The 27,143-nt window shown below is 36.8% G+C and overlaps 1 protein-coding gene across 24 annotated transcripts in view; it reads left to right on the plus strand.

Moving 5' to 3' along the window:
* The window catches only part of NRXN1 (neurexin 1), a 719,531-nt gene that overhangs the window by 23,946 nt on the left and 668,442 nt on the right, over window positions 1–27,143 (plus strand). The window lies entirely within an intron of this gene.

The following is a 27,143-nucleotide window of genomic DNA, read 5'->3' on the forward strand; positions in this document are numbered from 1 at the left end:
GTATTTTCATCTCAATCATTAAAGATCAATACAGAAGCCAAAGAAAATGAAAGAATCTATGATTCAGGTGTGCTCTTAAAGCAGAAATAGGATTCATGCTTCTGTAAGAGATGATTGCTAAAACTGTAGCTGACTGGAATGCCCTTCCAGAGCTCCCCAAGGACTGAGACCTTCAAAATGGCCATTTGAATGGGCTGCCGTTCCTTAGGAATTTCTCAAACAAACAAACCATATGGCCAGTCTGGAGGATGTGAAAAAGACAGTAGTAAAGCAGCAGGACTCAGTTGGACTATATACTGTTTTACTCAGAACAGGTGCTTTTGTGTAATATTTATGTAGTGACCAAGAACTAATAATTGACTGCAGTGTTAACACTGGAGTTTGATAGCAGCACTAAATTGGTCTGATCTTGAAAAGGCTGCGCTATAGGGTAAAAGATTCTTAAAGGATATCCTAAAACTTAATCTCTGAATTAGCTGAGATTATTCTGCTTTATGCTTCTTTGGCGCTCTCTCACATTAATAGGATTTTTCCCTCCTCTTTTAATTTACCTTTGTGTCTTCTTCTGGTGATACATTTCAGGTTTATTTTTTCCTTCCCCTTGTTTGCTCTCCTCTTACTTAATGTTGAGTTGTCTCCTTTTGGCTTTAGGATTTAAACAAAAAAGCCAAAAAGGGAAAAGTCTTTCTGCTAATAACTTTTAATTTTCTCAGGCCTCGTTTTCCCCAAAACACTTGTTTAGACTTGTGAATTTCTGAATCAGAGCAACCAAACAGATCCTTGTATCGGGATGCAGGGCATGGTAACAGAAGGCATTTGCACTCTTCAATCTAAACTGCCTAAAAACACTTACAGTTGTTAGATCTCATTTTAGCTAGTTTTAGTTTTAGTTTTAGTTTAGGCTCTCCTCCATGGGAGGGTTGGATTTGTGTGAAGGTGATTATTTGATCTGAATGGAACAACTACATTCTGAAAGACAGTCCATAAAACCAGTATTTTCTATTCTTAATGCAAGACAAATATCTCTAAGAGATTCCAGTTTGTGTTAATCTAATGAACTAACTTGGATTTTATCTGCCACAAATTTCATGTTCTAGGAAAATAGCAGATTAATTCCAGGTTTCTTTATGGTATCTCTAAAGGCTTTCTCGTCAATGTAACATTTGTTGAATCTTCCTAAATATGATACTGGACTTTGACTAGAGACTTGCTAATGATTCTCTTCACAACCGTGTGCCAAAAATGCCATCTAATCTTATGTTTTAGCACTTCTACAATCTGTTATCGATAACTCTGTGACTGTCAGCTGCTTCCATTTTACCACAGAGCATTATATCCTCCCTTTCTTTTTCTTCATGTGCCATCCCAATTTAGGAAGATACACCTATTACTATCTACTGTTCTTTTTTTTTTTTTTTTTTTCGGATGAATGTAATACTCATCTTCTTCTGTTGATCACGTTTTCCAGAATTGACAGGATGTCTGAGATTCTCATGCAGTTTCCATTTAGCGTTCCTCAGTTATCACATCTTCTGATTTGCATTGCTGATTCTTTTTTGATGTTGAGCCTCATTCCACTAAAATTTCCTCCCTCAGATACTTCCTTCTTATATTAAGTCAGATGTATTCATATTCCTCAACAAATGATATTTAACACAGTGATAAAGATAAGGAAACGTGCGTAGTAGTAATCATTAGTTTCAGACGGCATATATTACATCAGATGGCCTCTACAGTTCTGAAAGGTTTATAGGAAATATTTTATTCCTTTGTAGTTTCCTTGAGTGCCATATCTCTCCCCTGATTGCTGTTTCTGTTCCTTAAAAACAATTCTGTTTACATCTCTGTTCCTGCGTGGTGGTCCTTTCTGATTTTCAGTGATGTGGGCCTCTCTTTTTCAACCTGCTCAGTTTTGCCCCCCACCCATGTTTTCTATAGATGTCTATCTAAGGACTTTACTATTCAAGGCTTTTTCTGTTCAGTTTGTTTTATTCTTGGCCTATTCTTAAGACTCTTTTCTCATTCTGAACGCTGTCTTTGGCCCTCAGCCGCTCCCTGTAATGTTTTATTACTCACCCCCAGTGAAACTTGTGTTTGAAGTTGAGTGTGAAGAACTTTCTACTTTAAAGAGTAATTTTGTTTAACTTCTTTTTATTGCTCTCTCCTAAGATGGGATTTAGATAGCTTTAATGTGGTGGTATATTGTAATGCTACATAATATAAGACAGAATACACTTCATTAAATATATATGATACAGTTTCTTATAAATATACCTAGAAGGTGACAGAAATGGAACAGCACAGCACCTGGACCTCCTGCTCAAAATTGTTAATTCAGTTCATAAAAGAAATCCATATGCAATGATATAGGGTTTCCATGTCCTCTAAGACAGATTGAAAGCAAAATTGAATACAAGTTATATTGGCAAGGTTTAAACTAAATTGTCTACAGAAGCTATTTTTGGTGGGCAAGTTTGAATTCCATATAAAAGAAGTGAGCGTAAGTTTTTTTCTAATGTATGATCTGTAATGCAGCTGCTATTGTTTCTTGTTCTTTGAAGTGAAGTTCAAATGGGCAGGCAGAGAATACTCACCAGCTTTTCAAAGAGGATAGAATATGTGCCAACACAGACAGCTGCCTGGGACTGCCATGAGATGCAGCCCCAAATCTGCAACTACCTATGAAGAACGGCAGATAAAGTGGATGCAATTTCACGCTAACTGATTCTAAAGGCTGCTGACATTTAGACCCATGGTCAAAAAGCTAACTTTGTTTTTATCCTATCATTCTATCATTCCAACTATGGAGAGGTCCAGCTGGGCTATTTAAAAAGTTAAGGCTCAGTTTGGGTCTTTTTCCTCTTTAGAACCAAAATAGCTGAGGAAGTAAAACAAAATTAGTGTAAAAATCAAGGGAAAGAAGTAAAGAATTAATAAATTTTCCTCCTTAGGAACAGATTATACATTACTGAGAAGAAAATAAAAGCAATGAGAAGAGGTCTAATGAGGTAGCTTATAAGTTGCAGATTGTTTATTTGCGGGACATAAAAATCAATTTTAGTCTATAAAGAATAAAATGTCATCACTGAAAATTTGGAAACACTGTCTGTCATTAGAACTCATGAGGGGCCATATTAGCCTTTCTCTTTGGAAAGAGTTTACACTGACAATGTGGTGACCTGGTAGCCTAGCTTGGCTGCTAAGCCTGAAGTCATACCAAAATATGAGGCTGAAGCTAGAGCAAACTGAGGAGGTCCTTATGGTAGAACTTCCATGAACTATAACAGTGTTTTATGTAACATTTCCTATGGAAACAAAGGTGCTTTTTTCATTTTAATTTTTCTCATCATCAAAGAATGAAGGAAGGGAGCAATATATCCCCAAGTACAGAGAGCTTAATAAAAAAGCAGGGCTAAACTCTGTTTCCAACCTGAGGAGTGATCGCCCTTCTCTGCTACTGCATAGCTCTTCAGTAAAAGTGGCTAGGGTGAAACAAAGCTAAAGTTGTATACAGGTCCTGGGATCTTACTTGCGTTTAAAATTGGTGATCCTGTGGTAACTGTCTGTAGACTAGTTAAATTGCTGTTTGACCTCTATGATGATCTGAAGCTATCAAATGTGTGCATAGACTGTGATCATCTGATGTTACTTCCTGTATAGTACAGGCCAAACAAGTCAATCTAATTCCTTCATCAGAGGGACTCTGAAGCGAAGTAGCTATCATATAAGTCCAAGGGCTTAAAAGTGAAATGGAAAAAATAGTTTATCTGAATTTTTTCATAACTAAAGTTCTCTCTTAAAAGCTTAAACAGGAATAAACATTCAGGAAAATGTGATGTGTAGAATATAGAAAACAACTTGTCTCCTTCCCATTCACATCTTTAAGACCATATCTGGATAATCTGTACTACAATCACTAAAGAAAAATTCGCTTTGGAAGGCATTACGTTTTCTTTTGTTTTGAAGCACAAACTTATTACAATATGCCTACTGATTAAAATATGCTTACACTTAGCAGAACTGAATGGATTTTTTTTTATAAAATGATTCATCATTAGAAAATTATTAATTAAATGCTACCACAGAAACACACCAGTTTCATCAAAGATAATCCTCATTTTAGTTTAGAGCCAGAGAGCTCTGTCCCAGCGGAGCCAGTAGTCTAGTGGTTAGGGCATTTACCCTGAATGTGGAAGGCTGGCCCAACTGCTGGGTACCCCAACTCTTCTGGAGGGAAAACTATTGTTTCTTGTGTACCTGTATATTTATGTGTATGTATGTATTTTCTTCTTAGAATGGATAAATTAAATATATGTGTGCAAGTGTGTTTCATACCAACACATATAAACATAAACATACATACATACATGCATATATAAACATAAAAGCGATCTATTTTTCTTCTGGGTGAAGAAGTTGTAAAGGCCTTTACATTTTTCCTTGAAGTTAAACTGTATTAGATCCAGTTACAGAATGCTGGGGAGAAGATCCTTTAAAACACAGAATACTATTGAATATGTTCTTTTGACAACGTCATATGCCAGATATTTGCACTTTGCAAGAGATAAGCCAGTGTGTGTAAAAGTTGCAAATCCCTGGTTGCATTCCTCATAGTCCTTACAGGTTATTTCACAGTAATAAGTTTATTCCCTATTTCTCTACAGTCAAAACAAGGGGAAAAAAAAACCAGAAAGCTTCAAAGACTCAGGAGCCTCCTGTATAAGTCTGTTTGTCTTGAAAATAATTTATATATGTTTTAGACTTATTCAATAAATATGTTTGTTAACATTAAGCCAGTGTCTTTATAACTTTATGTTAGGACATTTTAGTTATCTCTTGTGTTGACAGAAAAGCTCCCGGAGGGATGCTGGATAGGTACCCTTCACTGTTGAACCACCTTATATTTTAGTGATTTCCTTTAGCATTTGTGATTTGCATTAAAAGGAAAGATTTCAACAAAAGATACATAAACCTGTCACGTTTTTGCATGTAATTACCAAAATTGCATTTTAAAAGCAGGAAAAATTATATGCAGTTGACTAAAAATAGCTGAACACTTGGGCTGATATCAGGCTATAATATGGCTGCCTTGTTTCTGCTGACTTAAATGAGGCATATGGTACCCAAATGGTTTGGGCCTTGACAATGTCTGGGAGTCGGTAGGTATTAAAGAAACAACAACCCTACTGACCATTTCACAGATAAGCTTGGAGCTCTAGCTGGCAATGACATAACCATTAATATGTCTTTGCATTCATTAGCCTTTCCACCACTTTGAGACTGCCTCTTACTTAACAGCAGAAGAGAATCCATTATTTCCTTCTTTTAAAAGCATTACATTAACTCAAAATGAAAACCAATTAAACAGTTTACATTTATGTGCATGTGATTTAGTTAGAGACACTCAGAACTATTTACAGTATCTCAGTGAGTTCCTAGTTAGGAAAAGTTGTCAACTTGTTATGTTAGAAAGATTATGATATATTTATGATTATTTTTATAGCCACATTGGCTTAAACTCTAACAATTTGTCTTTCATAACACTTTCTAACTGAAGGACTTAAGACAGAAATATCCTTAAAAGGATACAACCTACACGCAATCCTTTTTTCTTGAAATTAGTTTGAAATTGTTTCTGTCACAGCAGAACATTTAGTGAGCTAAACCATGTTTAGACAAAGAGCTGAAAGATGCCGAAGTAGTAAAAAAAGGAGCCTAGTGAATAAGCACTGCTATTGTTATGCTACAGAAACATTAATCCATGGCCTCAATACCAACATGTCTTGAATGAACGTGTCACTTACCAATATAACAATGCATTAGGGCTCTACTGAAAGATTTGGTATTTAATTGTATTGATTGATCAAAAAGTGTAAACAACATAATGATAAAATGTGAAATCTCTGTATTCTAAGGATAATGGTTAGCTTAAGCTCTCTCTTTGTTGCTAAATGCTGCTAAATGAATTACTGAATACAATGATGAGAAGTGATTCAAGCATTCTGTTCTAAACATTAATTTTCTTGATGCCGGCAGAAGTTGTATAACCGATAAAGGAAAAAGTACACAGGCATATGCTTTCACCTATCAATAGTAAATTATAACTTTGACAGCACTGAAGTAGAGGAGTAGAAGGGCAAGTGGCTACAGTGCCTGAACAAAGAGGATGGCAGACAAAATGACATATTCTCTTTAACGTAGCTGCTAATTTCAGTACCTTCTTTTTATTACATTATGCTGATGATATCCTTTGAAAACTGAACAAAATAATGATTTCGTTATGTGGGAGATTAGGGATGTCATTCTCATGGAGAACTCTTTTATGGAAAAATAAATGCAATGTAAGACATCTGGAAGGCAAAAACCATGTTCATTTATTAGTTATTTTTGTCAGTGATGTTAAATGGCAACCACAGAAAAGAAAAGAATAGCTCCCCTATACAAATGAAAATTCCATATCCTCCTCCTTTTTGAACATAAGAATATTTTTGTTTATCTTATTTCATCATAGTTTCATACTGTATATGAAAGAAAAGCATAATGATGCAAATGTAGCTGAGAACAAAAGTGAGAGAAGGACAGAATCAATTTAGGGACATAGCAGAAGCATGCAAAAAGGTAATACAGAGAAGGGGAAAAAAAGAGATGCATATGTCTAGAGAGCAAGAGGATGAAAGAATTGTAAAATGATGAAAGAAAAGGTTATATGCAATAGAAGGTAAAAAGAAGAATGTAGTAAAAGAATGGTAAAACAAAAGCATGTGTAAAAATAGGGAAAATAGTAAATAAAATTAAAAATAATGGACCAGATTCTCATCTGGATAAATACATGTAGCTCCATTAATTTCCATTGCAGCTGTACTTACTGATAGCCTGGTCTACACTAGCAGTTTCCCAGTGGTAATTAAAACAGATCACTGACCTGAAGTCTGTCCTGCTGAGCTCTTTGCATCTCTGCTCTATCTAGCATGTGGGGTAACTTCAGATTTAAGACTTGCCTGTCTTAGTGTCATATGTCTTCCCAAAAGGCGCATCAATACTACCCTTAAACTGAAGTAGTCCCACAAGCCTGTGCTTCCATGAGCACAGATTTTTCCTAGAAAGCACAGGCAGGAAGCTCTGCAGCATTGTTATCTGTGGAGGTCTCTGCCATCTAAGTGGCTAGATGTGGAAGCTTTCGCCTTTTACAGTTTTCTGTGGCAGTACAATCATGCTGACTACTACCACCTCTGGCTCTGATTCACAAGCTGGATTTGGACCAGGTAGAGAGGCACAGGAGACCTTGTCCAACAGCTGTGCATCCCCAGTGCGAAGAACCCATTGCCATGTTCCTGGCTCAGGCTGGCTGTGGGAAAGAAAACAGTTTGGTGACAATCACAGAGGCCATTGCCCCTTGGTCTGCAGTTGACTGGAGTTCCCAGGCATTGGATATGGGCAACAACTGGCAAGATCACGATATCCTCAGGACTTGGGATAACCTGGATGCATTACTTTCAAAGGCAAAGGATGACGTTTGAAGCCTTTTGCCAGGCTTGGTCATCTCTCTGCCAGATTGCAACTAATTTAAGCCTGCTGTGAATTACCAAACATCTCTAAGGTTGTCTTTTCACCCAGGCAGCAATCATGAGGACTAGATGCTGCAGCCACTATATGCCCAGAGGCATTCAGGAGAACTCCAGCATCTGCAACCAGTGCTTCCTATTTGAGGATGCTAACAGTGCATATTCCTCATGTGCGGGTAGTACTTAAGTAGAAGATAGAATGATTTAAATGTTTTATAAAAAGATGAAGCATTTTACTTGTAAAACGGGAATATTCTCAATCTTTCTCTCTCAGTCCTTTCTCCCTTCCATCAGGGGTGGTCACTGGCTTCTCTCCCCTTAGTTGTGGCTTTGGACTCTTCTCCTTCTCCTCCTCACCATCTATCCCACAACAGCTGTGTCTCCCTTCATCCCTCAAAGCCTCCATGTTTGGATCTCAGTCCTTTTACCGCCTGTCCAACAGCCTCAGCTATTTCCCTGTGTTCCCAAGCCTCTGCTTTGGCTCCTGGCACCTCTGCCCCCACAGCAGCTGCCCAGCTCTGCCCTGCTGAGCCCCTGCTTTTAGCTGTGCCTCCTGGCCGCCTGCATAACCAGGGACAATCCCTCCCTCCTCTTCCCAGGCCTCTGCCCTCAGCTTTGGCTTCTGGCCACTAGCCACTGCGTTTTCTCATTTGCCACCCTTCTGGACTCAGCTTCTGCCTTTGGCTTTTGGCTCCTTCTCTGCCCTCACCTAATTTTCAACAAGCTGACTTCTCTCTCTCCCCTCCTCCAGTCTGCCTTTGGTTTCCCACCCTCTCCCCCTCTTGCGCAGCCTCTAAGGCCACCTTTATCCAAGTTCACAGATCCCCAGCCTCTGCTGTTGGCATCAGGTCCCTTTCCCCAGCCCTCAGCAGCTGTCTCTCCCCATTCCCATGGGGCATCTGCCTTTTGCACTGCCTCCTGGCCCTTTCCCCACCTCGCCCAGGGCTCAGCAGTTGTTACCCCATGCACGCCAGCCAGGCCCTGGGGCAGTCCCCCCTCCAACCTCACTCCCACCCCCCCAGCCCCTGCCTGTTCTTCTCAGCCCCTTTCCCAGCTCTCAGCAGCTGTCTCCCCTCGCCCCCAGGCCTCTGCCTTTGGCTTCTGGCCCCTTTCCCTGCCCAGCTCTCAGCAGCTATCTCATCCCTCTTGCTCAGTCTGCCCCTCATTGGTTTCCATCCCACTCTGAGGCACTCTGTCTCTAGTGTCTTGTCCCTTTCTCTATCCTCAGCAGCTTCTCCTGACCCTGGCTGGGGGTCTTTACCTTAAAGTCTGACTTATGACCATATCCCATAATCAGGCCAAACCAGCTTGTTTGGCTCCTTATGCTGACCCGGCTCAACAGCTGTTTTCCTTAGTGCCTCTCTGCCTTCTGCATCTGGCTTCTGGCTTTCCACACCCCATTCGAAACTCTTCAATAGTTACAACCTTCCTCCTCCTTTCAGGCCTCTCCCTGTGGCTACCATCCCCCTTGCCCTGTCCTCAGCATCTGACTTTCCCTTCTGCCCAGGCTTGGATTTCTGCACATGGCACCTCTGCCACTGCTTGAGCCCCGGTCACCATCTTTCCCCTTTCTCTGCTCTCAGTAGTTTGCCCACTAAGATGCCATCCACAGGCCTTTTGTAGCTGCTCCACTGGCAGCTGTTCACGCAGAGTGATCACAGCCTTCTTCCTGTCTGCAGAGCCACAGACCTTCCTTCCAGCTTAAGAGAGCGTTGAGGACTGCCTCTCTGTTGCTGCCTGTGCCCCTGCCCTCCCTCCAAACTCAGCAGGTGGGCCATGGCCTGATCTACCTCCTTACTTTCTTATGAGCATCTGCAAGATGAAGTCCCCAGTCCAAAACATATCTCCTTCCCCACCTTGCAAACATGTGCCTGGCCTGGATGCTGCCGGCTGGAAGCAGGGCCTGGGAAATTGTGTGGCAATGGGTCAAGAGAATTTTTCACATCGAGCTTTATTATTGTGACAGCACATCACAGCAGTGACAACTGAGTTGTCAGAATGGCCTCCGGGAACAATTTTAAGTTGGGGGACAACATGGTCCACAGCAGAAACACTATTAAAGGGGAGACAAACATGACCCACAGGAAAATCTGTAATACACAGTGGCCAGCATGGCCCTCAGGAATAATAAAAGCATAGGCAATATGTCCATAAAGTGAAAAGAGCAGCTGGGACAGCTGGGGGGTAGCCCGTGGTTTTCTGCAGTTTCTCCTCAGTAGGCAGGAGCCTCTTAGGCTAAGTACATGGAAAATTGGTAATCGTAAATTATCGTTCTGATTTTGGGGAAGAAGTAGGTCTGCAGTAGTAGAGTGTGCCTTTTTGATGCTGGTGCTCACATAGGCTGCAGCATTCAGAGGGGAAAATGGGTTGCATGCATACAGCTGTAAATGCTACAATGGGCTTTAATTTTCTGTCAGCTTATCAAGATGCTCAGACTAAGCAAGCTGCTCAATACTAGCCAGGGGATTGGACTATGAGACAGTTGCCATGCAGGGGAGATTTCCAGCAGCTCCCACCAACAAGAAAATTACATTTTAAGATACAGCAGTCTTCTGTTCTGACCTCTTATTTCCTGGTGAGCCATGTCATGTTATTGCACCACCATAAGCCACGGCCAACGATGTCATGCTAGGGATGCTGGTTGGGGTAGAGGATGGGTGCTCCAAGTGTTCAGGGGTGCCTTCCCGCCAAGTCATCAGAGAGGACCACAGATAGAGGCAGCAAGTTTACATGTTTGCTGTCCTCCCTCTGCTGCCCCAGGCACAGGCCAGAGTGGAGGAACCAGGATTTAGTCCTGGCTGCCAGTTCAGTCAGGTCCTCACGTCCAAAAGTGACATCAAAATCCTCATAAGGGAGTCTGGACTGGTCTGGTAGTTAATGCCTTCCACCTTCAGAAACTCCACCTTCATTTTTTTAAAATTGAATAAGCACTACTCCATGTTCCTCTCTTGCCTGGCAGCAGCACGCCAGCTTGCCACCTCTTGGTACTGCCTCAGGATACTCTGTCTGCTAGTAAAGCCCTCAACCTCCTCCCTCCACAGTCAGATAAGCACAGATGGCTTTTTGGAGCCACTGGTCACACTGCCTTAGAAATGTTGTGGGAAAGTGGGATATCTATTTTGAGTTTAACAAAAAAAAATAAAAACATTTCAAGGTAGAAAAGGAAAAAATTAATAGAAAAAGAAATGAAGGAGCACGTCTGCAAGTCAGAGGGAGAACAATAAGGTGTAGATTGCAAAGGGGAAACAGGTGGGAAAAGAAGAGAACCCTGCAGGACAGGAAGAGCTCAAAGGTTTAATGAGGATCAATTTGGAAGTATAAGCAGCACTGGTAAGGTAGGTTCAATAACTGGGCATTTGAAAAACATTACCTGAGGGGCTTTTGTGATGCTGTTGTGCTATCTTGTGGGATGTAAGTACTAGGTACCCTCTGTACTTAGGTTTAGCATTCTCCTCTCCACTGATGAAGGACATGAATTAGAGAGGCTTTAGCTTCATCTGGAAAGAAACCATTTTCTCATACCAAAATTACTTCAAGGCCTAAAACAGCACATAGTAAATGGTTATGAGTGGGGGAGTCCCAGTAAATACTCAAGCAGTTCTGATTTAACAAGCTGGTATAGGTGGTTGTAGCCTCTTGTTTAATTCCAGTAAAGGATCTGATATTATCCGTAAAAGAAATTGAAGTAGCTAAAATCCATGTTAGAACATTCAACTATTTTTTCTATACTTAGCTGTATTGTTTGAGGGGATTTTTGCTGGGCTTTGTGGGTTTCTGGGTTTTTTTGCTTTCTTTTGTATCTGCCTAATTACCTCATAGCTTCATTGTCTGCTACTAGATATATCTCACTGGTGAGCAAAAAAGCCCTGCACTCATATTCAGACCCGTGTTTGTCATTTTGAAAAGCAATGTGCTTCAGAGAATGCCATCTGATTCTGCTGCAATGCAGTGAGTGACTAGCTGGGGTTAAAAACCTTGCGCACAGTTCCTGCTGGCTGGTCATTAATCTCCAGGAAAAGCCCCATGTCTTAATTGTTATTGTATAATTAGTAACCTCTTCCATCCATCCAGTATGAAGCTGAAATAGTAATGTGCCACGTCATTATCATTCTCTCTGAATGAAGAACTAGAAATACTGTTATAATCAGTGCATGACAGAGAAATACATTTTTAAATACTCTTTTGAAAAATACTGAGAGCAACCATCAATGTCATATGCCTGACTCTGAAAACCCACAAAGCTGCCATAGATTGCTGCAGTATAAGTGACTAAACAAAGTAGTCCCCAAAATTGAAAATGTAAAGATGAGCAAAGTCTGACAGGCTCCTTATATAACATGCTTTGTAATGGAGCCTAAATTCTTAGCCAGTAACTGTCTCTTGATTTAGAAAATGTGAAGCTGGAAGACTTACTTTATTACAATATGGCTCTGAAATGCACACAGCTGTGTAACTAAGCTCAAAGAAACTGGTGCAGTTTTTCTTAACATCTATGGGCAAGATATTTAAATGTTTGCTATCAGATTAACTAATAGCTCAGTATCAGTGGGAAATTGATTTAAGTTTTTTTGTGATATTTAGGAGCTCTGCTTGGAAGCAAGTTCTGTCCTGAGGAAAATACAGATATTTTCTGTAAAACCAAAATCCAGACTATTCAGGTGTATAAACAGAAATATTTGATTTTGATCAGAACAAATTATATCTCTAAAACATTCAAGACCCATATTCTAGTAAATCTAAAATATTATACAAAACAATATAAATTCAAAATAAAGGAAAAACATTCAGATGAAAACAGACAGCTCAATATTACTGAGATAAGATTGAATCTCAAATACTTTTCAGTAACGTTTCCATATTTTTAAAGTACATTTATTTTCACGAAATATTTTGCTTTGGATGAAATTGCATTTTCCAAGAAAAAAAATGTCTCAGCAACATTTTTTCCCAACCACAATTCACTTAGTCAGATTCTTGTCTTCAATGTGATGGTGAAAAGATTCTAGAAAACTGATAGAGCTAGCTGCCAGGCTGAATAATTAACCATAAAAAATAGTGAAGTTGTACACAGAAAATTCAATGAATCTGTTTTCGTCTCTCTGATACAACTCTAATTGACAAAACAAAATTAATGCAGTAGGAGGTTAACATCTGTTTTGCTTTAAGAAAGTCTTCTTCCTGGTGTGCCTTTCCAGGATTTATGCTGGTACAGAAAAGTACAGGATCAGGCCCAAAGGATTTCTTGGTGCATGTGTTTCTGTGTGGTGCTGAATATGCAGTTGAAGACTGCTGTTCAAGAAAGGATTTATCTAAAGTTCTTTCTTTTCCTGCTCTTTGCTGTGTAATAAGGCTAATGTGATAGAGGATTTCAAAAAATGAAATAAATCTTCTCAGCTGCCTCTCTTTTTGAAACAAGCTTGAAGTATTCCAATGAATCAGCAAGGGATATCTAAATAGTTCCTGCAGTTTTATCAGCTGAAATATCATATGGGATGCCTCATGTTAGTGGATTTTCATAAATGGTCATGTCCAAAATAGAGAGGTCAGAAGCCCTTCCCCCTCAATGCCATGTCAACACTCTTCTTTTCCCTAATGATTTCATTTTCTACTTGTTAAATCCTGTAGACAGAGGCATCTGAATCTTTAGCACTCACTACTACCTTGGATATTCTTTGCCTTTTACTTTCACTTCTTGCAGAAGCTTCTTGGACTTTAATAACATCTCTTCTCCTTTCTTAATTATTTCAAATTTTCCATAATATCCTTTGTTATATCTGTTTTAAATGTGTTATTTTGTACCACATGCAGTACTGAATATTTTATCCCTGCTAAAAAATAAATAAATGTGTAAATAATAATAATGGCTGGGAGTTTCTGGACACCTAAGAGAGATATATGACTGAATCCCATTTATGATTGAGGCATCCCTCTGCCTTAGGCTCTCTGGGAGTTCCCAGTTCAGTGGAAGAGACAGAACATGGGGAAGGACAAATAAATCCCAGAATGAGAACACTGTGGGAGATTAGGGTTTAGGAGGGAAACCGTTGGTATATTGTATAAGACAGTTTATCTTTCTGTTTCTGTTTACTCTCTCAACCTGTACCTGATGTTAATTTGTCCAAGGGAAAGCCAACCCTTAAATATGTAATACTCATACATTTTTGACGGTATATGTCACTTGCCAGAACGTGCTGATTTATCAAAAGCAACATTAGGTTTGATGAATTTCCCATTTCCTATTTTTTAACACTTATAAATTCTCATAGTGATCCTTTAAATGAAAAGTCCTTTTCTTAAAATATAAAACATTCAAAACAAAATGTTTCAGCATTATTGAAAGAGCCATTAATTGATAAACTCTATTATTTAACATTTTTCAGACTTTTGCTTGCTCAATGATTTAAGGAGAAAAAAGTCAAGATATTGAACATTGTTTAAGTATGGAAAGGCCTTTTTCTAACTACTTCCGCCTAGTGTAATGGACCCCGATCTCTATGGAAATTTTAGCTGCTATTTTAAAGTAATTATAAGGATGAGAGAGGACCATATAATTTCTTTAGTTGTTTTCCCCATTATCATCATTTTGAAAAAAGCATTTTATGAGCAACGCTGATACAATTCCCAGGGCAGTGAACAAATAAAACACTTACTAGAGAGAAATGAAGATCCATCTTTAAAGCCCAAGAAGTATTTGATTAATGTTGTTCCCATCAGTTTAAATGACCCAAAAGTAGTAATGGAAAACCAATGAGAAAAGAAGGAGCATTACAAAGATCAGACTGAGGAAGAGAGAACAGGAAGGCTCCAGATGCTGATTCTTTCCAATGGACTTCCTTCGAATTCTTTAATGCTTATACTTGTTTGCTTTGATTGTGCTCTTAATAATTTTGGATAACACCTATTCAGTAATAAATTAGACAGTGCAAATATAATATAGATATGTATACAAAAATAAATTCAGGCATCTGTGTTACTGCACCTCACAGGGTAGCCATCTTATGTTATGTTATTCTGGGAATATTTAATTTCTACAACCAAATTCAGATGCTTTAGAAATTTCTATACATATTATTAAAGCAGAGTGACAGAAAGTTAGGAAAATTAGAAATCTGAAAAAAAACAAAACAAAGAAATGTGTATAAGAAAGAAATAGATTATTCTGAATTTTTAATCCCTTGTATACATAATGATTTCCTTTTCTTATCACACTTCCATTGCATAAAAAAACAGTCCTACAGTTAAATGTGTTTAAGTCTAATCCTTTTAAATAGCTGAGCTTTTCTAATTACCTAGGGCAGTAATTATCGGACTTTGTCTACCAAACTCTTCCAGGTGATAGGGAGATATTTTATTCTGCTGCTGTGATAAAAAAGCTTGGCCAGATTTCAAACACTATAATGATAATACAAAATTAATTTCCAGATATTTTTCCAATAAATCAGTATTCTTCATCTACTGCAGCTGTTTCATATCTTCTGATTTTTCTATTTTTTTTATATGACGATTTTCACTATGAGTGAAAGTTAGGTGGTAATCAGATTATGGAACTATTTGGAGAAACTGATAAAGTCAGGAGTCTTAAATGCTCATATAATTTTCAGAAAGGGATTCTATAGTGATAGTCTTTTTCCTCAGAGAAGTGTAGAAACATATTCAAAACTAGTCTTGAGTAAGGCTGTTTATTTTGCCTTGGAGGGACAGAAAAACTGCAATGGCGTCATAATATCTAACCTACTTATTTGAATCAATGTATTTAAGGAAGTGAAAACCACTAGCAGATGAGGGAAGAAGGGCTGAGGAAAACAATGGCTGGGGATGACAGCCTTAAGCAGGAAGTTACTTGCAGAAGGGAAAAAGAACTTGATCGTCTGCACTTACCTGCTGAAGAGGTTTCTGCTCCACCTTCTGCATTTCCCCCTCTATTCCTTTCATGTACTCCCTCCTTTGTTCTTCTGAATGCTATTTGTGGATTATGTGTGGATAAATTTTGAATTAAGGAGACATAAATGGTCAGAGTAGAGCAGAAATGGCTGTATGGAGGAAAGCAGAGTCTGTTGCAGTGATAATAAAGAGGTAAACTGATATAATTTGAGAAAACAATAATTGGCAAACAGGCTAGTGTTTAGTAGTGTTGTTTTCAAGTAGATCCCTTCAGAAAAGTCTTACTAGAAAGGTTATGAAAAAGGCGAAAGAGCTGGCTGGTCTAGGGCTTCACCCTCCTTCCTTCTCTCTGGAAAGAAAATCTAGCAGCAAATCACAAGGAAGAGAGTTTCAGAGATTACGGGCATCAAGTAACCGTAGAGTACAACCAGAGAGCAGATTCCTTCCTTGTGTTCTCCTAAGCGTAGGCCTTTTACCAAGAATATTAGCGGGCACCTGTTGGTGTTAAATAATCAATATTTATGATGATAACCAAAGTTACAAATGGTCACCAAAGGAGCAAACATGCAAGAAGACAGGTCTGAAGAGAGTAATTTGGAGAAGCTAGAGCAATTAATGACATTTAGTATTCTTTGATACACCATTTTCTTGCTATCCAGTTTCCTCTGTTATCCAGAAAATAGGAAAGGTCTGGAATTCACTACACAAATAATCATAATGCACTTAATTTGATCCATTCCTGTATTATATCCAGAGTCAGCCTTGTTATTTTGGAACATTAATATTCTTCAAAGAATTCTGTCCCATCACAGTGAGTGACTGGCTGGGGTTAATGGCCCTTGGCACAGCTCCTCCTAGCTGGTCATTAATCTCCAGGAAATGCCCTGTGCCTTAATTGTTATTACTTAATTAGCAACCTCTTCCATCTAAACAAGTGACATGTGACCTGAAATAACAATGTACACAGCAACAGTCATTTTCTCTGAGCTTTTGAGCCACACCATAGACAGATTCTGTGCAACTAAAAGAAGGCATGGGAAGTACATACCTATTCGAGTAATGTGGGGCATGACAGTACAGTAACCTTCTGCAGATAAGAACATTAAGAAAATTGTATGATCAGTCTTTTCTCAAATATGAGTCATGTCACTGGTTTAAATTAGTGATTAATCTGAACCCTAAAATTTAAAATGAGAAAGACCATGTCTGCCTTATGCCTCTTAAAATTCAGTGTTTCATATTTCTAATTGATCCTGCCGTTATATTTTCAAACTGTCGGGGGTTAGCCACAGTTTTAATCGTTGTATGCTCCGAATAAACACACACACACATGCACACACAGAGTACATTCCTACATGGAACGTAAACTGGCATTGTTGTATAGAATCTGTTCTCTGCACTGCTGCTGACTTTTGGTCATTAACTTCTCTCTGTGCTTTGTATCCTTCTCTTATCCTTTGTTTACTTACAATTCTTTTGATGATAACCCTTCAGTAATTCTAAAGTAATTCTTACTAAATGCATGCACAGTATTTAGCCAGCATAGGACGTCTGCGCACTCCTGGAATATATGCATGCAGAGACAAGGCAGTACAGCATCAAAGAAACTTTTTGATTTGAAAATAGACTTTTGCCTTTATTTGTTGAACATAGTAAATAAGTATGAACAGTCTGTTAATATAATGATTTGCATCTTCTAAATTTTTATATTGCTTGCCAAGTAAAATCTGGACTTACCAGGTGCTTTTCCATATGACATGATAGTGAACATTATGCAGGTAGGCTCTTGACTGTTTTCTTTTTTCAGCTTTGCTTTTGATTAAGAATGTTTATGTTAAGTATTCTCCATCAATATAATTCAAACTCTGTTGAAGTCAATGGAAGTAGGTCCAATGACTTGCATGGCCTCAAGTTCATGGAAATTATTTTGTGAATATAACTGTTAAGGACTCTATTATCAAAAAGAAAACTAGATTAGCTGGGTAACAAGCGGAAGAAACTCCATAAACATGGATGGTTCCGCATATACAGAGTCTGAGTAGAGTTTCAGCAGTACTTTTCATACATTTCTGTGGATCATCAAATGGCAGCTCAGCTGTTCTACTTTGTTCTGTCTGCCTATCCTAATCTATGTACACTATTGCCAATGTCCACTTGCTTGTACTGCTGAAGAATAGCTGAACAAATCTAGGGAAGAACAAACAGAAAACTACAACTTGCTCATTTTAGCTGTGCTACTGGATTTTGTGAACTTCCATGAATTTTAAATGCAAATACATATTATACATTTATCTAGTTTTAGTACAACAGGGTAGTAATGGAGAAGTTATGGAACTTAAAGTGTTATCTAGTGTTGTCCTAAGCATGTACTGAACCATTTAGTAGCTGTGTATAATTTTATTTTAACTGAAATTTGTGGACAAGGTTTTCAGCTAGTAACTTTTACTGCTGATCTGGCCTTCAAAATTTATTGGCAGTTACTAGCCTGTTCTTTTGAAATCTGTACGAAACTTCTGCTAACTTAAAAAAGAGATAGCAAGACCAAATTTGTCTTATAGCTGAGGACATACATAGCTAGTTTTGGTCCAGAACAACATTAGAGAAAGTTATAAATGAGTAAAAACATGTCGATTTCTTAAGAGTATATATACAACAAAAATGCATTCATAATTTACCGTACTCTCTGAGTGTAATGGTTTCCTTTAAGCATTTGGCAAAGACTACTTGTATCCTTCAGAAAAGTAATTTTCCACTGAGCGAACTTTTTCTGTAAGCACAAATGGAAAGAACTGCCAGCGATACAATGCCCTCTCTGTTGTTCTCCTTAGCTGGGTTCACTCAGTCAAAGCAGAAGCTTTAAATGCAATAAAATGGACAACTGGCATCAAATCCATGATTTGATGTGGGGAGACTGTCTTCTCAAGAGAGCAGAATTCCAAGGCTATGATGCTGCAGTTGTTAGGTTTTTGTTTTGTGTTTTTAAGCGAGGCCCCTTTGGAGTTTAATGCAAAGTTCTAGGATCATCTTTGTAATTAAAATAAAATAAATTTGTGACCTTGAAACAGATTTGAGTGATAGACAAAATCACCTATTCTTTAATCTATGTGTGAACTGCAGTACTCTCTTTTGCGTGACTAAATAAAATGCACTATATTGACTGGGCAAGCCTTGTTAGTTAAATAGGTCAGCTGGCTTCAGAGCCAAAACCTGCAGGATTTTAAGTATTCTAAAGAAAATAAATACATAATGCATGGGATAGTTAAGTGGTATACATGTGCATATATATGCACCTAATTAGTAAGTAATGATTTCATTTTACTGCAGAAGGGGGTATAGATACAGTTGAACAAACATTACTCTAGGCAGCATTGTCTGTAACCGTGGCGCATTTCTCTCCCATTCAGTTAGTTGTGTTTTGCTGCATACAAGATGTACAATGTATTGATGAGAATCTTTTTAAGTTCTAGATGGTACTAAATTTTCAGTACAGTACTGTTAGATTCTCTTTAAAGATAAAAAAAAATTTAAATCCTTTTCACAGAAAATGTCATTAAAATATTTATTCTTAATTCTTAGTATTGATATTGCAGTAGAATCTAGATGTCACTTTGACATTCTATTGTTCTTGGGTTTTGTAGAAACAAAAAGATAGTTCTGACCTAGAAAAGTGTTTCTGTTAAATATGAATGTGGTATTTACCTTACGTCTCCATATTTACCATATAGTTGAAGTTCAGTGAAACAGGGATTAAAAAGTTCTATATGATTCTGCAGAGTAGTTGGCACTTTTTCCTCAGAGCATAGACACTTTTCTCGCCAAAGCAGCACAAAATGCATAGTTTTTTTGCAGTTTTCAGTATGCTCTCTAAATTAATTGAAACAAACTATAATGGGCTTATCATCGGAAAAAACATAAAACTGTCCACATATAGGTATACAGCTGAGGGTTTTTTTATAGTCAGAAGTGTCTGTAGCTCTTGCTTTTATGAGTACTACCAGATATGCTAAGGCGCAGGGGAGAGAAACAGCTAATGTACAACCTGTGTTTAATTACCAATATCAACTCTTTATAAAGAAGTAAATACTTGTAAATGCCTAGAATGTAGCTGATCAGTCTTCTTCATCAACACTTTTGCCTGTACTTTTGCCACACTGCTTATGTTTTGCAGAAAGACATATCTGAATTCTTTTTTAGTTGGTGTTGCCACTATTTTTTGCCAAACAAAATGGGACAGTGAAATTATGCATTACTGACCAGGTAACCATTGTTTATGTATCCAACCTTCAGGAAGAATATTCAGGATGAATGTTATATTTTCTATGCCATGTTTGTTGCTGCTCTAAGAGCAACTTTGCCTCCCAGTACTAAACCGGCATTTACTATCAATTAGCTTCATACAAAGCATCTGTCAGTTATACTCTCTTCCTTTTCAGTGTTTTGACACTTGTTGAAGTTTTAAGAACTTCGGTCATCCAGTCTGCTTTTTAGGAATATTTTGTATGGTACTTGAAAGTGGAGGCATTTTTTCTTCGTAGTCTGTAAGTGCTATTTGATTCAATGTGAAACTGTTAACTAGGACAACGCAATGTAGTTGTATATGTAAGGATAAAGATACATTTTCATGTCTAAAAATGTTTTCTACTATCTAGTAAAGTAGACTTAACAATACTAAAGTTCTTGTCCAAAAAATGTTAAAGAACATGTGAGGGAGCGATAGAGAGAGAAAAATATTATTCTTTATTTTGCTATAAACCAAATAGGAATTAATTGGCCAAGAAGCAAAGAGAAAAAGAACGGCATGTGATAACATTATATCTTAGGTTTTTCACAGAAATGCAAAAGGTAGAAATGGCAAAAGTCTGTTTCCATTCATTGGTTAGTTTTTAAAGGTAGGTCAGAAGAGTGTAGACATGCATTCTGATGCCTTATGCAGATGAATTGTCAAAATGCTACGTACCATTCAATTAATTAGCAATCTAGCAAATCTTTCTAGGCACATGTACAAGACATTCTTTAAAATGCTTCTTTTTAGAAAATGCATAATTGATATTTAATAATTTATTATATTTAATAACAAAATAATTATTTATCATTTTAATAAACATGTATAGAATCTAGAATTTTAAAATATTTTCATCAGTGGGACTTTATTTTTAAAAATGACAGCTGGACCAGACTAATTCTCTATATACTAGATACAGTGGTAACTAATCCTATAACTTTGTAGGTATTAAATACTGTGTATAATTGGATCATAAGGTTGTGGATAACTCATTTGGAAAAAAATAGCAAAGCCATAATTACTCACAAAAACTGTGGACATATCTTATGTAAATACTCATCAAGGATATGTATGAAATGGACTACTGTACTGCATAGTTGATATGATTTAGTGGGTATTTAGTAATATTTTATAAGATGAATTGTGAAGCAGAACTTTGCTGCATTGTAAAATTACTGTGCTTACACCTGAGTCGTCTTAGTCTCCATTTAAACGCAGTTTTGATTACATTAAAACTAATTCCATCCAAATACCTCATATAGTCTAAATATGTTCAGTATTATACATTGCAAAATTGTATATGTAATTGCACACTGCAGAGCACTGCAGTTTAACAGTTTTACTGTATGATCTCAAAATGTTTCTCAGTGCTGATCATATGCACTAAGTTCTAATGAGTGACTCTGTGCAACCTGTTATCCTTTGTCAGTTCCTCACAGTAGGCACAGAACACAGCTAAGTGTTACAACTGCAAGTCTGACTGTTGTTCAGTTTGTATTGATAACTTTAGAGCCTTATTCTTCTTTTATTTGCACTGATGTTATTAAAAAAAAGAGTAACTCCATTGAAGTCAGTCGATTAATGCAATGTCCAAAGAGTTTTAAGAATTTACTCAAAGTCAGTGAATTTCAGTAGGCTTTTGGTAAAGACCAGAAGTCGAGAGGAGAATAGATATCTTTCTTCTGTGTTGTTCAAATGTTATGTATAGTTTTCTTTATTTTTCTTTTTTGGTTTCTCCCTTGACTGAGCACTGCTCTCACCCAGAGTGAGCAATGGGGCATCATTACTTTAATTGGTTTACAATTACAGCTGGTGAATGTTCAGTGCCATTGTAGTAAGTGCCAAAACCAGACAGAATACTAACATTTAGACCAAAAAATATAGGAAAAGGAAAGAGAAATGGCACATAAAAGAGTAAGCCAGAACAGATGTAACAAACTGTTACTAGGTATGCTGGTGCGTAATTATTCAGTGAATGTTTAACTACTAATAAAGAAACTTTAAAACAGATATATTACAAAAAAAGGAAAACCTCTCTTATCACCAAAAAACAATTCCCATTTGCATCTACAACTCTTTGTTATGGGTAAATAAAACTCATAGATGGCAAAAAGCAATAATGAATGATCAATTCAATGGAGGTACTTTGACTGTTTCTTGTTAGTATGTTTGAGGGAAAAAAAGAAAAACTTGCCAACAAATAAGATTTTCTTCAGTTGTCAAATAATATCTAATACTTTTAAAATAATTTCAGAGTTTTGTATACCTTCCATCCTTATAACATCCGAGCACCTCAAATGAGCTAAAGAAAGCAGTTTGGGGATTGTGGATTTTGGGAAGAGTGAGCGATTTACTGGCATTTTTATTTCTTACAGCAATAAATACAATAGTCTTTAGATAGCTCAAACACTCACCAGAAGCCTCTAGTACACTTTCTTACAGTCAGAACTTCAGACAGGAAAGTCATAAACAACTTTGCAAAGAAGATTCCAGCCTATGAACCATAATTATAAGCTACAGCCATCACTCTTTGATGGATGGGATTGTTAGGGAAAAACTAACAACATCTCCATTTTTTCAAGATACAATTTCAGCCACTTAATAGCTATCCACATGCTGATCTTAGAAAGAGTAATGTGAATGGTGTCATTGTCAACTGACATAAGGAGAGGTGAAGTGTATATCATTTCTGTACTTTATCTCAGGGCATCTTAGTAGGTTCCCAAGGGCTTACTACAGACATGAAAAATGATAGAAAAAAAGATAACATTGTCCAGAGTAGCCTAGAAAAAGATTTTTGCTCTACAGTAGAATAATAAAATATTGAAAGAAATGAATTTATTAATTTCATGCTAACTGATATTACTGCATCATACTTATTACATACTACACCTTACATTTTGGGAAGATGTAAACTATCAAATAAAAGATATTAAAATCTTCCAAGCAAAGAAAGCTAAAACTATGTACAATAAATGTAAGATCTTGACCACTGAGAAATAGACTCTTAACCCTTCAGGTTGTCTACAGCTTCATGTCTAAAATCACTAAGGACTATACATGCTCTGTGAGCCTTCACTTATAAGGCATTCTATCTGTCAAGTATGCATTTACTCACAAAAGTTTCAATCTCTGGAATGAAAGTTTCATAGTTGTGAATGGAATATTCTTGAACAAGAGATATCTTCTTTGCCAGCTAACGTTAGGGCCAAAAAAGTACTCTTGGAAAGCTTGCATGTAGATATCACCATCATATGACTAGAAGGGGAATTCTTCATCAAAACCCAGCAAATCTTAGATGTGAATCTAACTCTGGATCTCAGTTCTGCAGCTCATAATACTATCTGCTGAGAGCCTAACTTTCCAGCAAAGCTTGTGGAGATCATGTGGAAAATTTAGTTCAAAATGCTGTGATCACATATATGTTGTCTGACATCAAATTTCACTAATTTTGACAATAATGCTAGTTTGGTTGATAAATGTATTAGAACATTCTGAGTAATCATAGAATGAAACAATTTATTTGTTATTCAATTTCAGTTCCTGTGCGGATAATTTTTAAACGCCCTGAGACAACAAATACAAGTTTTGTTTATTGTTTTCTTTCACCAGTGTAATCCAGATCATTTAAGTTTTAATATAAAAATTTTATTATTTAGGAAAGTACCATGTTTAAAACCAAAATCTGTCTCATATTTGCTTAATGATAGTCTGATTAAAATGGTCACATTTTATTCATTATAAATCAAGTTATGAACATTTTTAACCAAATACATGGTAGGAATTTATTATCCATGTTCTGATAGCATTTGCCATAACTTTGCAAACAAATGTATTCACCACAGAATGATCCAAAAATAAAAAAAGGAGCTAGATGCTCAATTCAAAATAATTGGAAATACCATGTATACTTGAAAAGCAGTGATTTTTTTTCTTTTCAAAAATGCCACGTAGATGAAGATGGACGCATCCTTAACTCATATGAATTGGCATGGCTCTATTTATTTCAGTGAAGTGATGCTATTTTTAATCAGATGTGGCCCTAAAATACAAGAAAAAACCCTCATATATAGTAATTTAAATAGTGTTTTAAAATAAGCAATGAAATATTAGGATTTACAAATGGTAATAGGGGTTTTATAAAAAGAGTTCTGATAAATGACATGTATACAGGGAGATTGGATTTTTCCCAAATGCATCATCTTACTTGTCATATACATCCTTTAAAAGTTCTGGTACCACCAGCGTTTGTCTGGCTTAACTCTCTGGTGAGATTATTTTGTGAATTGCAGAGCTGCCATCCAGTGAACACAAATATTATCTGGTGCCAATATATTCAAGCTGGCACCAACCTTGTAGGTGAAGGAGCCAGAAATATAGAAAGGTCTAAGACTGTAAATTTTTAGAACTATTCATAAAAATTCTGTTTGGTAATGGAATATTATATAATACGCAGCAGATAGATCATCCACATATGTATCTCTTTTTTATTCTTTACTTATCCTGCCCTCACCAGAGTAAATAAAATAGTGTGTTACTTATGCACTGTCAATCTAATAATGAAACCAAGGCCCAAGTAAACAGCCAGAGCAGTTTGCAACATACTCAGAAATGCTGATCAAATAATGTAGATTTGTTGTCACAGAGAAAATGGACTGAATATTGACAGGGGTTGTGAAATGTGATAGAATAGTTTTGTATGTATATGTAAAAGTGTATTTAAAGTATATGTGATTTATTTTGTATGTAAACATGTTTTTAAAGATAGAAGCTGTGCTTTTAGAAGGCACGCTATGTAAAGCAAAAAGCCATGCTAAGTTTTTAGCAGGTCCTGGAAACAGATCTTAAAACATGCAGCAAGGGTACAATGTTGGGGGAAATACAGTTTTGAGGAAGAAACTGAATTATAAGTCTAGTTGAATATTCAGAGTAAAAGGTTTCTCCTTTGTGGAAGGTCTAGGAAAAGTCTTACTTATACTATAAGACCAATTGACTAAAGAAAATTTCTGAGGCTGGAAAACTAAGCAGTAACTAGTAATGTAAAGGAGTCTGTGGAGTATGTAGACTCCAGAGTAGTATGGGATAAAAACTGTGTTTAGGACATTTGAAGCTTTACGCTGATGGTCAGACCTAGAAAAAGAAGTGTTGTTTAATCTCAAATTAGACCATTACCAGGCTGTTTCTTTGATGTTTTAATTGACTAATTGGCAGATGTCTGGGTTTTTTGTTTATCTTAGTGGCCAGGTCTGACTATAGTCAGACAAAGTTTGAGGGAAAAAAAAGCTTTAAAACATGCTTTAATTACCCAAGGTACATGTGTAATCCGTCAGGTAAGAAAAATTGTGGACAAGCTTTATCAAATTTTAGCCATTACAGATAGTCAAGTGTTCCAAGCTCCACGGTAGAATATTTCTGACCCAGAAATCTATGAGAGAACGTTTAAGTTAAGGCTGCGAAACACCACAACGGAAAGTGAGGGACCGAAGTGATACATTTCAGTCACCTTCCTTCACTAAAAGTATCAAACCTGGGAATGCAGAAGTGGCAGTAGAAACCGAAATGAAGGCAGTCTTACCGAGCTTGAAATTACTCAAGGGTGGCAAGTGTGCCAGTGGTACAGAACCTCTTCCAGGAGCGTTTCCAGCACTAATACATTTATAGAAGGAAAAGATTTCCAGTTTTAAAAGCTGCTGAGTCACATTTTGCCTTTACCAAAAGTGGAGCAACCACTTGCCAATATAGATGCATTGCACAGCATAACGTGACATTACAAGTCAGCTGGATACATCCACATGTGTCCAGGCGGAAAAGCTGTCCGTTAATCAATATGTCTAACAGCTATGAAGAAGGGAATACTATATATCAGAGGAAAGAGATCAAGCTGGAAATTGCTTTTACTGGTAAAGACTCTTAAAAAGTGAATGTGCGAAGAGTTGCAGTAGAATCTGTTAATATGCTTTTATAGAAAATCAGGGAATGGAATAAAAATAAACACTTAAGCCCTTTGCTGCACGCTAGCATTGTTCCAAAATGACACTATGATCAAACAAGAGATTCTCTATAAAAAGGAAAGCTTCAGACATGACAAGTTATAGCTGTACAACAGGATCAGTATTTCTTGGCCATAACAACAAAAGCATTTTTATCTGCTGAATTGGCAGTGTTTTGTTAATTCTTCAATGAATAATATATAAAATGAATCAATTATTTGATGTTTTTAAAATGAGATATTTGTGAAAGTCACTGAAACTGGAACAAAAAATATTTCATCTCGCATTGGAGATGTGCTAGCACTGGATCAGGGAACTGAAAACCTAACCCATTAGAAATACTTTGTCCGAAGAATATATTCTAAAATATTCTGTCCATTCCTAGGTTAGTGTCAGAAATAAGAAGACTTTATGATCTCATCAGATGCATAACAAAAAAATGAGATTTTTTTGAGAATAAATAGTGAAAAGTAATTTCTTCTAGAGTATAACTGCATATATTTTGTTCTAGCTGGGGTAACACATTCTTACTCTGACTGATTACCATAAAAACATCCTGATCTCTTGCAGAGTACTTGCAAAAGTTATATGGAGTAAAATTGAAATTTATAAAAGTTTAAATTGTTGGTATTTAAGCATGGATTTAATTATAAAATATGAAGCTAACTAGACAATTAAACACAAAAAAGTACATAATAGAGACTAAAATATATCTTTTATAAAAAAAAGCAAAGTTCAAAAAGTTATGCCTTGCTATGCAGTTATAATTCTGTTGAAGGCATAAGATCATCTCCTTAAATACTAATGCCTCCTACTCAAAAAATCATCAGTATACCATAATTCAATAAAATCTTACAGTTCCATATCTTTTATGCTGTAAGTTGTAAACTTAAAAAAAGTTTGGAATGCTGAGTATTCTATTTCAAGGCCACAAAAGGATTTGGACCCTTAGGTTTAAAAAAAAAGAGAAAAAGAGAGAGTACAGTCAGCTGTCAGTGCAGTGTTCAGCAGATCTTCTGGTGTTCATCTAGAAGTTCTCAAATATGCTCCCATTCAGCAACTAATCTAAATAATGCAGCCAAAGCTTCTTTTATTGGCATTTCATTTTTTCATTTGTGTACTCTGAAGGGATGAGGTGGGGGCACAGTCGTGTTGTGATGTCTTTGGTATATGCTGTATGTAAATTGAGAAGAAAACCAATTTAAATTCTTAGAAGAGGAATGCGTACATTTTAATTCCCTTTTCATCAAGAACAAAGAACACCAAATTTTAATTCTCATTTTCTTGTGAGATTGCTGAAGTGTGAATGATTCAGGATTCCCAAATTGTAGAAACTTGAACAGATAAAAGAAAAATCCTATATTTTATTTACCAATTTTGTGTGTTTTCATAGTAAATGTCTTACTAATATGTCTCATTACTCTTACA

This window comes from Dromaius novaehollandiae, chromosome 3, assembly GCF_036370855.1.
Source record: "Dromaius novaehollandiae isolate bDroNov1 chromosome 3, bDroNov1.hap1, whole genome shotgun sequence".
Lineage (NCBI taxonomy): Eukaryota > Metazoa > Chordata > Aves > Casuariiformes > Dromaiidae > Dromaius > Dromaius novaehollandiae.